This window comes from Leucoraja erinacea, chromosome 24 (genome assembly GCF_028641065.1).
Source record: "Leucoraja erinacea ecotype New England chromosome 24, Leri_hhj_1, whole genome shotgun sequence".
Taxonomy (NCBI): Eukaryota; Metazoa; Chordata; class Chondrichthyes; order Rajiformes; family Rajidae; genus Leucoraja; species Leucoraja erinaceus.
In genome coordinates this window covers 28,572,418-28,586,364 of record NC_073400.1, presented here as the reverse complement: position 1 = coordinate 28,586,364, position 13,947 = coordinate 28,572,418, and the positions used below count along the sequence as shown (strand labels likewise).

General features: G+C 48.8%; 1 protein-coding gene across 3 annotated transcripts in view; it reads right to left on the bottom strand.

The window, feature by feature from the left end:
• Positions 1-13,947, bottom strand: part of plekha6 (pleckstrin homology domain containing, family A member 6) — a 198,616-nt gene that overhangs the window by 182,888 nt on the left and 1,781 nt on the right. The gene's annotated exons all lie outside the window — the stretch shown is intronic.

Here is a 13,947-nt window from a genome sequence, read left to right as displayed (position 1 = left end):
CTGCCTCAACTACCTTCTCCGGCAGCTCGTTCTATACACCCACCCACCTTGCCCTCAGGTTCCTATTAAATCTTCTTCAACCCCCCCCCCCTATACCCGTGTCCTCTTGTCCTTGACTCCCCAGCTCTGGGTAAAAGATTCTGCTACTTGCCATTTTTACTAGGAATATATATATATACTGGACCAAGTGGGACCCGTTGGGTCCCTGTCACACGGGAGGCCTGGTCCCCCAACGCAACCCATTCCCCAACACAATACTGCACCACTCACCCATAGCCCGCACGGGAGGCCTGGTCCTGCAACGCAACCTGTTCCCCAACGCAATATTCCACCACGCACCCGTTCCCCCCAACGCAATATAACCACTCACCCATAGCCCCGAACTGTGCAGGGGCGGGTCATTTCCCCTTATTCACCCTCCCTCATTTTAAACTTTAAAACAAATGCGATTGCACTTGCTGGGACTGGCAGGACTCAGTGTCCTGGGATTGCAACATTGTAGTGGGCAGGGCTACAATCCCATTGTGACATCATAGCTGTAACTGCCAGTGCATTTTTCTCAAAGTGGGATTTGTAAAGTTTAAAATGTGAATAACTTGTAAAATATAACATCAATTTGAACAAAACTTGATAAAAACACACCACAAGACAGTTGTGAGTAAGGTGGTCCAAAAATTGTAGCGCTGTCGTGTACCATTTTGGCGTAGTTCCGGGAGTACTTGGGCACGCACACACACGTAAGCACACCGAAACACAAACAAGATGAGAGTTTTAGCAATATATAGATAGATATTTTACTATTCCACACCAATCTCCTCCCTGCACTTCACCCACCTCACAACCTCGTATCTCATTGATAGTGATGTTTCGTGTCGGGACCCTTCTTCCCACAAAGTGCCGACGTAACTCAGCGGGTCAGGCAGAGTCTGAAGAAAGGTCCCGAACCGAAACATCACCTATCCGTGTTCTCCAAAGATGCTGCCTGACCCGCTGAGTTACTGTGTCTATCTTTAAGTACGGGGTTGTGTTTAGTGTTTCAGGAGAGGCGCAGCAGTAGAGCTGCTGCCTCACAGCGCCAGAGACACGGGTTCGATCCTGACTACGGGTGCTGTCTGTAAGGAGTTCCTTCTTTCTACATCTCATAGTATAGTTTCGTTTTTTCGCTTTGAGATACAGCGCAGAAACAGGCCCTTCAGCCCACACCGACCTGCAATCCCATGTACACTAACACTATCCTACACACACTTGGGACAACCTGGTGAGTTACTCCAGCACTCTGTGTCTGTGCTTTTGGGAACGGCTCCATCCAAGACCGCAAGAAATCGCAGAACGTTGTGGACGCAGAACAGACACGTGATTAATTTGCGGTGATTAAATGGTCATCTCTGTAGGTATCTCCTGATCTGACCACCACTTACAAACAGTCCATAGGAACCTTAGGTCAAAGTGGGATTTGTAAAGTTTAAAATGTGAATAACTTGTAAAATATAACATCAATTTGAACAAAACTTGATAAAAACACACCACAAGACAGTTGTGAGTAAGGTGGTCCAAAAATTGTAGCGCTGTCGTGTACCATTTTGGCGTAGTTTTGAGATAAGGAGATCTCTTATTGAACTGCCTTCAGCTATCTACGACCAGGATTTAACCCTGACTCGCTATCTGGTAGATTTATTGTCTATAGATTAATTCTCCTCGGTTTTATTTATCTCCCGGGATTTTCCAAATTGAGGTTGAGTTTACTGATGGTGTCGTCCAGACCCAATCCCTTTTGCTCAGTTTACCATTCCGCCACAAAATAAATCACCATTTCCTAACTTGGGTTCGTTTAGAGATACAGCGCGGAAACAGGCCCTTCAGCCCACCGAGTCCGCGCCGACCAGCGATCCTCCGCACCCCACAAACCCGCACGTCTTTGGGATGTGGGGGGAAACCGGAGCACCCGGAGAAAACCCACGCAGGTCACAGGGAGAACGTACAAGCTCCGTACAGACAGCACCCGTGGTCAGGATCGAACCCGGGTCTCTGGCGCTGTGAGGCAGCAACTCTACCGCTGCGCCACCGTGCCGCTCTGAAGAAGGGTCCCCACCTGAAACGTCACCTATCCATGTTCTGCATAAATGCTGCCAGACTCGCCGAGTTACTCCTGCCCTTGTCTTAAAAAAAAAAATATTAATATTTGTTTTGTTACTTCTCTTCATACACAATGATATTCTTTTCATCCCCAGATTAATTTTTAGTGAGGAACTCTCTTTTTATCTCCTATCAGTAAAAATCTTTGCAGCTGTAGATAGACACAAAATGCCGGAGTAACTCAGCGGGACAGAAGAGTCTCGACGCGAAACGTCACCCCTCCCTTCGCTCCAGAGATGCTGCCTGTCCTGCTGAGTTACTCCAGCGTTTAGTGTCTATCTTCGGTGCAAACCAGCATCTGCGGTTCCCTCCGACACCTCTGTAAAGTGTTTCAGGATATCCTCGTGTAAATGCCAGCTGTCCTAATATTCCAGACAATTTCCATGGTTGGTCCGGGCGGGCTGAGCAAAGGCAACATTGTTGACCTGCTATTTGCTCCGATTATTCCATTAGCTGGAGAGTGTTGATAGACACTAAAAGCTGGAGTAATTCAGCGGGACTGGCGGCATCTCTGGAGAGAAGGGATGGGTGATGTTTTGGGTCGAGACCTTTCTTCTGACAATGGAGGAGGGTCTGATAAACGGAGACGTCTGAGGAAGGGTCTCGACCAGAAACGTCACCCCTCCCTTCTCTCCAGAGACGCTGCCTGTCCCGCTGAGTTACTCCATCGTTTAGTGTCGATCTCCTTCGTAAGCAGTTCCTTCGCACATGTCTCTTGTCAATGACACGGGCGTCGAAAGGTGCAGTGGGTGATGAATGGTGACCATTCTGTCTCTTCACAATGTGCAGACAATGGCCCTTCACAGCTGGTGGACAAAGGGACACGCGAGCAGGGGATTGGGGACCAAAGCTGCAACACGCGCGTCACAGACTCACACACAAAGGACAAGGACAAAGGCATGGTCCAGGAGCTGGCCAGCGACAGGGACAATCACAGAGACAAGCGCGCACTCACTCACGCACGCATGCACAGACAGGGAACTAATGAGGCAATGAAAAGCCCAACTGAACGGCAGCATCTGAGAGAGCTGATGACAGGCAGGAGAGAGGGAGGGGAGAGAGGAGGGAGAGAGGGGAGAGGGGGGGGAGAGGGGGGGAGAGGGGGGGGGGGAGGGGGGAGAGGGGGGGAGGGGGGGGGGGAGAGAGAGGAGAAGAGAGACACACAGTTTGAGGGAGGGGAGGGAATAGGGGAGCATGGGGGGAGAGGGAGGAAGTGCGAGAGGGGGTGAGAGGGACTGAGGGAAAGAGACAGAGAGAGAGAGAGAGAGAGAGAGAGAGAGACCCTTCTTCAGACAGAGAGGGAGGGACAGTCCTGGTCCAAAACGTCACCTACCCATGTCCTCCAGAGACGCTGCCTGACCCGCAGAGTTACTCCAGCACTTTGTCTCATATTTTGTAAACCAGCATCTGCAGTTCCGTGTGTCTCCGAATCTTGTTGGACAACTCTTCCCTTTGGGCAGTGTGTGTTGTTGACTTACACACGGGCTCTGGTCAATATCGCCAGCTCTCCAATGGCCATTAAGGTTCAGCCACTCTGTCCTCACCGCTACTTCAAGTGTCGCGATCTTTCTACTGGCTATCAATCTCTGCGAGGGTGGGCTCGGAGACGAGGACGTGTCAGGGGGAATGTTACTGCAACGTGAGAAGCAGCTGCTGGTCCTCGGGAAAGGTGGATGTAAACGGTGGTGGAGTGTGAGGGGGGGGGAGTCACTATTGGGGGCCATTTAAAAGGGAGACAAGTTTATATTTCCCCCAGCACGTTGCGCCTGGTTGCTTTTCCTATGTGTGAGAGAGAGGAAGTGGCTGAAGAAGGGTCTCGACCCGAAACATCGCCCATTCCCTTTCTCCAGAGACGCTGCCTGACCCGCTGAGTTAGGGGCCTGTCCGAACTTGGCCGTCATATGCGCCTCATTTACGCATCGTGTGTAAAATAGGTCGACGCGTCGTGACCCGTGGGGCGCGCGCGGATGACGCACGTGTTGCGCACGGTGAGGCGTGGAATCGCACGCGGTGGCGCGCGGTATCGTGTCACCGCATGCGATTCCACGCCTCGCCATGCGCAATGCGTGCGTGAGGTATCGTGCACACACGCTGACGCATTGGAGTCGCACGCTGGCGTTCCACGTGTATGACGCACGGTTACGTAGCTCGGCGCCGCTGGGTATTCTAATGACGTCACTCGCACCAGACGGCCGTGCTGATGCGTGAGTTGCGCGCGATGTCGCGCATCACGACGCGTCGGCTATTTTACATATGACGCGTAAATGAGGCATAAATGACGGCCAAGTGGGACAGGCCATTTAACTCCAGTATTTTGTGCCTGGCCGCCTTTCCTGTATTCTCCGCGTTGATTGGAGTTTATTGAAGCCATGTCGCTCTCTAGTGGCAGAGCCATCTAACAGCAGGTCCATCCAAATAGGACCAGAGAAAGCTGGGGTAACTCCGCGGGTCAGGCAGCATCGCTGGAGAAAAGGAATGGGTGACTGAGAGTTGGGGGAAAGGGAAACGAGAGATATAGACGAAAAGTTGATATATCACGATAGTGATATATAGCAAAAAGCAGCGAAATAGCTTGAAGTAGCGGTGATTCATAGCAAAAGGATTTGAGTCTAGGAGCAGGGAGGTTCTACTGCAGTTGTACAGGTTCTTGGTGAGACCACACCTGGAGTATTGCGTACAGTTTTGGTCTCCTAATCTGAGGAAAGACATTCTTGCCACAGTTCACCAGACTGATTCCTGGGATGTCAGGACTTTCACATGAAGAAAGACTGGATAGACTCGGCTTGTACTCGCTAGAATTTAGAAGATTGAGGGGGGATCTTATAGAAACTTACAAAATTCTTAAGGGGTTGGACAGGTTAGATGCAGGAAGATTGTTCCCGATGTTGGGGAAGTCCAGAACAAGGAGTCACAGTTTAAGGATAAGGGGGAAATCTTTTAGGACCGAGATGAGAAAATCATTTTTTTTACACAGAGAGTGGTGAATCTGTGGAATACTCTGCCACAGAAGGTAGTTGAGGCCACAGTTCATTGGCTATATTTAAGAGGGAGTTAGATGTGGCCCTTGTGGCTAAAGGGATCAGGGGGTATGGAGAGAAGGCAGGGATGGGATATTGAGTTGGATGATCAGCCATGATCATATCGAATGGCGAATGGTGCAGGCTCGAAGGGCCGAAATGGCCTACTCCTGCACCTATTGTCTATGTTTCTATGAAAGCTAGGGCATAGGAAATAGGTAACGTTTCGGGCCGAACCCCTTCGGGATTCGGCCCGAAACGTTGCCTATTTCCTTCGCTCCATAGCTACTGCTGCACTACTGAGTTGGATGATCAGCCATGATCATATCGAATGGCGGTGAGGGCTGGAAGGGCCGAATGGCCTCTACTCCTGCACCTATTGTCTATGTTTCTATGATATGGAGAGATATAGAACAAATGAATGAAAGATATGCAAAATAGTAACCATCTTCAAGGAAACAGGGCGTGGTGAGCCAACAATGGCCTGTTTCATTTATCACCGTTACTTTGCATATCTTTCATTTATTTGTACTCTATCTCTCCGTATCGCCGTCTATATCTGCGGCATGTCTCCCATGACACGTATCATTCATTCTGGGCGCAGCATCGAGCCCCTGTAACTTAAAGTCAACAGACGACTGTTGTAAACAGGCACAAAAAGCTGGAGTAACTCAGCGGGACAGGCAGCAGCATCTCTGGACAGAAGGAATGGGTGACGTTTCGGCTCGTCACCCTTCTTCAGACAGAGAGTCAGGGGAGAGGGGAGACACAGAGATATGGACGGGCAAGGTGTGAAAACGAGGGATCAAAGGGGACGAAGGTCGAGGAAAATGTAGGATAGGTCACTGTTAGCTGCGGGAAGGTGACAACGAGGCCGGCAAAGATAAAATCTAATCAGGAGGACAGTCAGATGGAACGGAGATGTAGGATGGGGGAGGGGTTGGAGAGGGAGGGAAACCAAAGGTTACTTGAAGTTAGGGAAGTCAAGATTCATACCGCTGGTAGACTTTACGGAATGTTTGATCCCGAGTCGAAAAGACTGCTGGTAATGGTGGCACATGAAGACCAAGTCGAGGGCAAGGAACTGTGGACATTGTGTACCAACCAGCTGCTGAATTCTGTGCTCCTAACACAACAGGTATATGCTTTCAGTTATAGGTTTCCCTGTCAAAATAGGAACACAGTAAATAGGCGGAGTAGGCCGTTTGGCCCTTCCAGCCATTCAATATGATCATGGCTGATCATCTTAAATCAGATTGAAGAAGGGTTTCAGCCCGAAATGTTGCCTACTTCCTTCTCTCCATAGATGCTGCTGCACCCGCTGAGTTTCTCCAGCAATTTTGTGTACCTTCGATATTCCAGCATCTGCAGTTCCTTCTTAAACATCATAAATCAGTAACTCGTTCCTGCTTTCTCCCCATATCCCTTGATTCCGTTAGCACCTAAGAGCTGTATCTAAAACGCTCTTAAAAACATCCAGTGAATTGGCCTCCACTGCCTTCTGTAGCAGAGAATTCCACAGATTCACAAATCTCTGGGTGACATTTTTTTTCCTCATCTCAGTCCTAAATGGCCTACCCCTTATTCCTAAACTGTGATCCCCCCTAGTGCTGGACTCCCCAAACATCGGGAACATTTTTCCTGCATCTAGGCTGTCCATTCCCTTAAGAATGTTATGTGTTTCTATAAGATCTCCTCTCATCCTTCTAAATCCTGGTGAATACAAGCCCAATCAGCCAATGTTGGACTCAGTCGAGGATACAATGCGTTTCTACGCATCCTGCACAGACATGTTGGTTTCCAAAACATGGGGACAAGATTATAATCCCTGTCCTGGCTCGCTCCGAGTATGGCCTTCAACAGAATCATTCCTAAATCTTTTGGCAGCCTCTCAAACGTGCGAAAGCAAGTTCTTAATAAAAATAAAACTGCACGATAAATCAAAACATAATTCAATCAATCATCAGGAACCGTCGAGTGGACTCGGTGGCGCAGCGGTAGAGTTGCTGCCTCACAGCGCCAGAGACCCGGGTTCAATCCTGACTACGGGTCTTAGTCTGTAGAGTTTGTACGTTCTCCCCGTGACCTGCGTGGGTTTTCTCCGAGATCTTCGGTTTCCTCCCACACTCCAAAGACGTACAGGTTTGTAGGTTGATTGGCTTGGTGTATGTATAAATTGGCCCTAGTGTATTGGCTTGGTATAAATGTTTAATTGTCCCTAGCGTGTGCAGGATAGTGTTAGCGTGCGGGGATCGCTGGTCGGCGCGGACTCGTTGAAGCCCCACAGGGTCAGTTTAGTTTAGTTTAGAGATACAGCGCGGAAACAGACCATTCGGCCCACCGAGTCTATGCTGACCAGCGACCCCCGCACACTAACACTATCTTACACACACACACACACACACTAGGGACAATTTAGATTTATATCGTCAATTAACCTACAAACCTGTACTACTTTGGAGTTGCGTGGGTTTTCTCCGAGATCTTCGGTTTCCTCCCACACTCCAAAGAGCTTGTGAGGAATGGTACAAGTGTAAAATTGACCCTGGTGCCTGTGGGATAGTATTTGTGTGCGTGGATCACTGGTCGGTGTGGACTTGGTGGGCCGAAGGGCATCATTCTGCGCTGTATCTTTAAACTAAACTAAACTAAACTCCGCCCAACAAGAGCATCTTTTCACCAGCACAATCTCATCACAACATCTCTGAGTTATCTTTAAAATGAGTTGAGTTTCCTGCACTGTCAACAGCAACCATCTCGCCAGGATGAGTGGAGGCGAGGCGTTCCTGTCAAGGAGGTAGGTGGTGGACAGCTCGAAAACCACTCCAAACCGTCCCAGTCACACATCGACATGATCGACGTGATCAGTCTGAAGAAAGTCTCGACCCAAAACCTCGCCCATTCCTTCCCTCCAGAGATGCTGCCCGTCCCGTCCCGTCCCGCTGAGTTACTCCAGCATTTTGTGTCTGCCTTCAACATAATCAAAGACTTGTCCCACCCCCGGGTCATTCCTTCTTCTCTCTGCTCCCAATCCCGTTTTGAGAAGATACAGATAGCTGGAGAATGGGATGGAGAGTGGGAGTGGGAAAAAGTGGCCAGCAGAGGAGGTTCGATGGGCCGAATGGCACAGAAAGTACAGAGGCTTGGGAAAGGAGCACCACCAGGCTCAGGAACCGTTTTGTCCCGTTATTAGGCTTCTGAACTGTCCTTCTGTAAAATAGGGGTCAGGATGGAGCTGGTGGGGAAGAGGGGGAAGTGGGGAGCCCTGGTTGGGGGGGGAGTGAAGTTGGATGGAGACCTGGTGGGGTGGAACTTGGTGAGGTTGGGGGAGTGAGTGTGATGGAAGAATTTGGTTAGACATCGGTCAGAAGGCAAGAACGAACAATCATAAGGGACTGAAGTTTAGGGGTAACATGAGGGGGAACTTCTTTACTCAGAGAGTGGTAGCTGTGTGGAATGAGCTTCCAGTGAAGGTGGTGGAGGCAGGTTCGTTTTTATCATTTAAAAATAAATTGGATAGTTATATGAATGGGAAGGGAATGGAGGGTTATGGTCTGAGCGCAGGTATATGGGACTACGGGAGATTATGTGTTTGGCACGGACTAGAAGGGTCGAGATGGCCTGTTTCCGTGCTGTAATTGTTATATGGTTTATATGGTTTATCTCTGGAGACAAAGGGCAGGTGACATTTTGGGTCGGGACCCTGGCTTCAGACGGATTGATTACGTGATCAAGATCCTCGCAAAAACCAGCGCCCATGGAACCGTCCATCACTCAGGAAAGCTGGCTGGATCTTGACGAGATTCTCCTGCCATTTCGCACGTGGATTCAGAGTCCAGCCTGGTCACCACATCTGTGCTGCCGTTAAAATCTTCTCCGCAGTCACGTCCGACACATTTAAATACATTTACTATTTTTCATTCAGTCACTTAACCCCCTCTCGCTGCTGGAAGCACAATTCTGCAACGCCTGATTGTCCCTCAATAACGCAACACTAGCTTCTATTTCAAGAGGACGTGAATACGAAAACTTAGATGTAATGTTGAGCCTCTATAAGGCTACATTTGGAGTTTTGTGAGCCCCACACTTTGGGCCCCATATCTGAGGAAGGATGTGCTGGCTCTGGAGAGGGTCCAGAGGAGGTTTACGAGAATGATCCCAGGAATGAGTGGGTTAACATATGATGAGCGTTTGACAGCACTGGGCCTGTACTCGCTGGAGTTTAGAAGACCGAGGGGAGGGGCAACTCATTGAAACTTCACAAATAGTGAAAGGCCCAGATAGAGTGGATGTGGAGAGGATGTTTCCACTAGTGGGAAAGTTTAGGACCAGAGGGCACAGCCTCAGAATTAAAGGGCGTTCCTTTAGGAAGGAGATGAGGAGGAATTTCTTTAGTCAGAGGGTGGTGAATCTGTGGGATTCATTGCCACAGAAGGCTGTGGAGGCCAAGTCAATGGATATTTTTAATGCAGAGATAGATAGATTCTTGATTAGTACGGGTGTCAGGGGTTATGGGGAGAAGGCAGGAGAATGGGGTTTAGATTAGTTTAGTTTAGAGATACAGCACGGAAACAGGCCCTTCGGCCCACCGGGTCCGCGCCGACCAGCGATCCCCGCACATTAACACTATCCTACACCCACCAGGGACAATGTTTACATTTACCAAGCCAATCAACCTACAAACCTGTACATCTTTGGAGGGTGGGAGGAAACCGAAGATCTTGGTGAGAACCCACGCAGGTCACGGGGAGAACGTACAAACTCCGTACAGACAGCACCCGTAGTCGGGATTGAACCCGGGTCTCCGGCGCTGCATTCGCTGTAAGGCAGCGACTCTACCACTGCGCCACCGTGACCGCCCGGGTTAGGAGTGATAGATAGATGAGCCATGATCGAATGGCAGGGAACACTTGATGGGCCGAATGGCCTAATCTGCTCCCATCTGGGCTTTTATTCACTGGAATTTAGAAGGATGAGAGGGTATCTTTTATAAACATATAACATTCTTAAGGGATTGGAGAGGCCAGATGCAGGAAAAATGTTCCCCATGTTGGGGGAGTCCAGAACCAGGGGTCACAGTTTAAGAATAAGGGGTAGGCCATTTAGGACAGAGATGAGGAAAAACATTTTCACCCAGAGAGTTGCGAATCTGTGGAATTCTCTGCCACAGAAGGCAGTGGAGGCCAATTCACTGGATGTTTTCAAGAGAGAGTTGTATATAGCTCTTAGGGCTAATGGAATCAAGGGATATGGGGAGAAAGCAGGAACGGGGTACTGATTTTGGATGATCAGCCATGATCATATTGAATGGTGGTGCTGGTTCAAAGGGCCGAATGGCCTACGCCTGCACCTATTTTCTATGTTTCTATCGCTTATGAACAATATGAAGGTAAAATCTGTGACAGGCTGTTGCAGCGTTGCCTAACCCACAGCCACTAGACTGGTATGTTGTGGGATGAGTCGTTTAACTGGGTCGTATCTTCAGCAAAGGACAGTAGTCTAAACAACGGGAACTAGGGGAAAGTTGATGCATGAGGAAGGTCACAGGAGTGAGCAAGATGGAATAACAATGAACTGCAGGTGCTGGTTTATACCAAAGATAGACACAAAGTGCTGGAGTGACTCAGCAGGTCAGGCTCTGGAGAAAATGGACACCTTTCTCCTGCCTTCTCCCCTCCCCATAACATTTGACACCCTTCCTAATCAAGAACCTATCAACCCCGCTTTAAAAATACCCACTGATTTGGCCTCCACAGCTGAATGTGGCAATGAATTCCACAGATTCACAACCCTCTGGCTAAAAAGATCCTCCTCGCCTCCATTCCTCGCGTGCAGGTTTGTAGGTTAATTGGCTTTGGTAAAATTAACAAGTTACGTCCTTTTATTCTGTGGCTGTGCCCTCTGGTCCTAAACTCTCCCTCTGCAGGAAGCATCCTCTCCACACGCACTCTATTTAGTCTTGAGAAATGAATGAGCCAAAAGTGAGCGGTAAATAAAATAATTGATTGTGAAGAAAAAATATTTTGCAATCCGTTCAGTAGATTGTTATCGGAATGGATCACAGCACGGTTTGGGAACAGCCCCGTCCAAGCCCACAAGGAATTGCAGTGAATTGTGGACGCAGCCCAGACCATCGCACAAACCAATCTCCCTTCCATTGACTCCATTTACACCTCACGCTGCCTCGGCAAGGCCAGCAGCATAATCAAGGACCAGTCGCACCCTAGTCACTACCTCTTCTCCCCTCTCTCATCGGGCAAAAGGTCCAGAAGTGTGAAAACGCGCCCCTCCAGATTCAGGGACAGTTTCTTCCCAGCTGTTATCAGGCAACTGAACCATCCTACCACCACCAGAGAGCGGTCCTGAACTACTATCTACCTCATTGGTGACCCTCGGACTATCCTTGATCGGACTTTGCTGGCTTTACCTTGCACTAAACCTTATTCCCTTATCATGTGTCTGTACACTGTGAATGGCTCGATTGTGATCATGTATTGTCTTTCCGTTAACTGGATAGAACGCAGCAAAAATTTTCACACGTTACAATAAACTAATTTTGGTCCCTTAATTTGAGGAAGGACATTCTTGCTATTGAGGGAGTGCAGAGTAGGTTTACAAGGTTAATTGCCGTGATGGCGGGACTGTCATATGCTGAGATAATGGAGCAGCTGGGCTTATATACTCTGGAGTTTAGAAGGATTAGAGGGGATCTAATTGAAACATATAAGATTATTGAGGGTTTGGACACGCTAGAGGCAGGAAACATGTTCCCGATGTTGTGGGAGTCCAGAATCAGGGGCCACAGTTTAAGAATAAGGGGTAAGCCATTTAGAACGGAGACGAGGGAAACACTTCTTCCTCACAGAGAGTTGTGAGTCTGTGGAATTCTCTGCCTCAGAGGGCGGAGGAGGCCGGTTCTCTGGATACTTTCGAGAGAGAGCTAGACAGGGCTCTTAAAGATAGCGGAGTCAGAGGATATGGGGAGACGGCAGGAACAGGGTACTGATTGGGGATGATCAGCCATGATCACATTGAATGGCGGTGCTGGCACGAAGGGCCGAATGGCCTACTCCTGCACCTATTGTCTATTGTTTATTGTCTATTCTGGAGCGAGGGTAGAGAAACATTGTTTTTTGACTTCTCCCATTTTGTACAACACACAAACAAACATCAGAGAGGTTTAACTGGGAATAGCCCGGCTAAATGTTTCTGCAGTAAAGCCTTAATTTAAAAATATGTAATTATAAGAAGCAGCCATCTCCGGTTCAGAGAATTCGTTAAATCAGCGTTCTGTTGTTGATGTATTCTATAAATAGTTTTAAAGTTGCAGAATCCTTCCATGCGGCAACTCTCAAGAAATTAATGAGGCAAGGCCAGACATGACAGCAGCATGCTCTGGTCTAGATACATTGGATAGGAAATCCCCTCTTCAAAAGAAACATTACCCATTAAAGCCTCTGATTCGGCCATCTATACAAATCATTCTTGCTCCCATTGTGTGGATGGCAAGGCCATCACCCAAACGCTGCAGAAAAAAAAAACCCCAGCTCGAATAGAAACATTCTTGATCATATCACCCAGAGCCCGGCTCCAACAGGTCTCCGCAATCAATGGCAAGAGATACACAATTTACAAATTAGGCATCAGAGAGGAAGAGAAATCAGGGACAAGTGTTGCTGCCTCACAGCGCCAGAGGCACGGGTTCGATCCCGACTGCGGGTGCTGTCTGCGTACGTTCTCATTGTGATCTGGTGGGTTGCCTCCGGGTGCTCCAGTTTCCTGACACACGCAAAGGACGTGCAGGTTTGTAGGTTAATTGGCTCCGGTAAAAATTGTAAATTGTCCCCCCGGTGTGTAGGACAGTGCTGGTCTGCACAGGAACGCAACTCACAATTTTTATACAAAGCCAAATTAAGCGGCAAACCTGCACGTCTTTAGCGTGTGAGAGGAAACCGGAGCACCCGGAAAAAACCCACAAGATTCATAGTGTCATGGAGTGATACAGTGTGGGAACAAGCCCTTCCGCCCAACTTGCCCACACCGGCCAACAATGTCCCAGCTACACTCGTCCCACCTTTCTGCGCTTGGCCCCTATCCCTCTAAACCTGTCCTATCCATGTACCTGTCTAAGTGTTGTGATAGTCCCTGCCTCAACTATCTCCTCCGGCAGCTCGTTCCACACACCCACCACTTCTGTGTGGAAAAGTTGCCCCTCAGATTCCCATTAAATCTCCCCCCCCACCTTAAACCTGTTTCCTCTGATTCTCGATTCCCCTACTCTGGGCAAGAGGCTCTGAGTCTACCGAATCTATTTTTCTCATGATTTTAAATAAACTAGAACCTTACTCCTGAAACTCAGCACTGGGCATCTTAAATGGCCACACAAACACAAGGTGGCACAGCGGTAGAGTTGCTGCTTTACAGCGCCAGAGATCCGGGTTCGATCCTGGCTATGGGTGCTGTCTGTACGGAGTTTGCACGTTCTCCCCGTGACCCGCGTGGGTTTTCTCCAAGGACGTACAGGTTTGTAGGTTCATTGGCTTGGCAATAAATGTAAATTGTCCCTCATGTGTGTAGGATAGTGTTAATGTGCGGGGATCGCTGGTCGATGCAGACACACTATCTTGCAGGTAGGTCTCAGATTCAGATTCAGATTCAATTTTAATTGTCATTGTCAGTGTACAGTACAGAGACAACGAAATGCACATCAAGCAAGTGAAGGAGATGACTCGTCAAAAAAACACACAAAGTGCTGGAGTAACTCTGTGGGTCAGGCACCATCTCTGGAGAACATGGA